A 2,521-nucleotide genomic window follows, 5' to 3' on the forward strand; every position below is an offset into this window, starting at 1 on the left:
GATAGAGTCTTTGGTTGGAGTTTTGGTATGTGGAATTGTTATGTTGGTTGGAGTTGTAAGGTTTGTGGTTTTGTGGTTGGGTTTGCTGGTTTCCCCACCCAAAGTTTGGGTGGTTTTTCCAACCTGAGTTGTAAGTGTTGGAATGTGGATCATATGGTTGTCTTTGTTGATTTCCCACATAGTTGGCCTCTTCCCAATCACCTCCTTCAGTGCTTACCTCCTCTTGATCTTGTGTGTGTATTGCAGCCACTTGATTTGTTCCTAATTTCCTGGTGAGCTCTGCTAGTTGCTTGGCAAACACCTTGTTTTGGGCTAGAATTGTATCAACATGGTTCAGCTCCATGACTCCCTTAGTGTTGTGTCTCTCTGAAGCATAGTAGTACTCATTCTCAGCCACTGTCTCAATCACTTCAATGGCTTCTTTCACAGTCTTTTTCCTGTTCAATGAACCTCCTGATGAATGGTCTATAGCCTTCCTTGATTCATAAGAAAGTCCATCATAGAAAATATGCAATTGCACCCAGTCAGGGAACATGTCTGGTGGGCATTTCCTTGTCAACTCCTTGAACCTCTCCCATGCATCGTAGAGAGTTTCACCATCTTGTTGTCTAAAAGTCTGAACCTCAGATCGAAGCCTATTGACCTTTTGTGGGGGGTAGAAACGTGCCAGAAACTTGCTTTCCACCTCATCCCAGGTTGTTAGGCTCCCCCTTGGGAATGATTCCAGCCACTTAGCTGCCTTATCCCTAAGTGAAAATGGGAACAAGAGCAGTTTATAGGCATCTTCCTAGACTCCATTGGACTTCACAGTGTCGCAAATTCTCAGGAATTTGGTGAGTTGTTGGTTTGGATCTTCATTAGCACTCCCACCAAATGAACAATGATCCTCCACCAGTGATATTAGCTGTGGTTTGAGTTCAAAATTGTTGGCCTGAATGGGTGGTTTCTGAATGCTGCTACCACAATTCCCAGAGGTTGGGTTTATGTATGAACCAAGAACCCTCCTCTCAGGAATGGCATTGTTTCCATCAACCCTCTCATGGTTGTGAACTTCTCTATCCATGTTGAGATCTAGAGCTTCCTCAAAATTGTCCTCATATTCTCCTTCAGATTCTTCTTCTCTCAGTACTCTCTTCCCTCTTGCTTCCCTTCTAAGTTTATGAAGGGTCCTCTCTGGTTCGGTATATGGAGGAGTTGATGTCTCTCCTCTCCTACCTGTCATACACGAACACAGCACAGGCAACAAACAAGTGAAATACTCTTGGTTAATGGAAGAGTATGGTTAGAGCAATTGAGGAATTAATTCAAATAGTTAGTGGGTCAGTGAGTTAGTTGCTTGAATTTAAAGGCATAAAGAAAGAAAACAAGTAACAGAGTGCAGAAATTACAAATTCAACAAGTAACTTGAACTGAATTAACAAAACAAGAAAAATGCTCAATCTAGTTAACTTCCAATTGGAGAATTGTCAATCGAAAACCAATCCCCGGCAACGGCGCCATAAACTTGATGTTGCTATAAACTTGATAGCTACGATTTTAGAAAATTGCACGATCGGCAAAAATTCCTTCCGGCAAGTGCACCGGTTATCGTCAAGTAAAAACTCACAATAGAGTGAGGTCGAATCCCACAATGATTGGTTGAGTGAGCAATTCGGATTAGAAGTGTGTTCTAGTTGAGCGGAATCAAGATTTAGATGAGAATTGCGGAATGTAAAATTGCATGAATTAAAGAGCGAGAAGCTAAATTGTTGAAATTAAAAAGGGATCGGGGTGATTGCATGAATTAAATTGCAGAATATAAAAAAGAAAGTGATAGATCAGAAATGGGGAATTGATTGGGTTTCAGGATATATTGAGATCTCCGAATCAAAACATTTTCATCCCTTCCTCAACCAATGCATTCATTGAGTTTTGCTTGGCAATCTTATATGATTGGATCCCAATCCCTTGGCTCACCAATTCTCTCTAAAAACAAACAAATTCCCAATCCCTTGGTTTAAATGTTCATAAGAAGAGATGATGCTCGATCACTGATTATACCACACAGTTTCATGAACCACAATTTGGTAGGATTACATGTCACAATATCCATCCAAACCCCAATCCAATTCACTGTGAGAAAGCTTCTCTAGCATGAATCCTCCATTCCTTTCCCAAGGTTCCGAAGGATTCCAATTATGGATAGTTTCTTTCCCAAGACAACTATCCAATGGAATTAGATCGAGAAGCTTTCTAACAAAATTCAAGAGAAAAGATTGAAGAAGAAGATAAAAACTATTATTTATTCATTGAATTACAATAGAGCTCCCTAACCCAATGAAAGGGGTTTAGTGAGTCATAGCTCTAAATTCAATTACAAAATATGAAAACTAGCAAAATGATCAAAAGTCCCCCAGTCAGGGGCTGGATTCCCCTTCAATCCAGTTCTTCTCAAATGCAGAAACTAAGGCCTTTAAATAGGCTCCCTAAATTACAAAATGAAAATGAAATTAAAAGCAAATTACAATCAAATGAAAATAAA

General features: G+C 39.9%; 1 non-coding gene across 1 annotated transcript; it reads left to right on the forward strand.

Moving 5' to 3' along the window:
* The first annotated feature begins 533 nt into the window (after positions 1-533).
* LOC130983822 (small nucleolar RNA R71) lies at positions 534-637 on the forward strand. Its single transcript, XR_009087796.1, has one exon. It is a non-coding gene; the product is annotated as a small nucleolar RNA R71 (small nucleolar RNA).
* The last annotated feature ends 1,884 nt before the right edge of the window (positions 638-2,521 follow it).

The sequence above is a fragment of the Arachis stenosperma genome, chromosome 5 (genome assembly GCF_014773155.1).
Source record: "Arachis stenosperma cultivar V10309 chromosome 5, arast.V10309.gnm1.PFL2, whole genome shotgun sequence".
NCBI classification, from domain to species: Eukaryota; Viridiplantae; Streptophyta; class Magnoliopsida; order Fabales; family Fabaceae; genus Arachis; species Arachis stenosperma.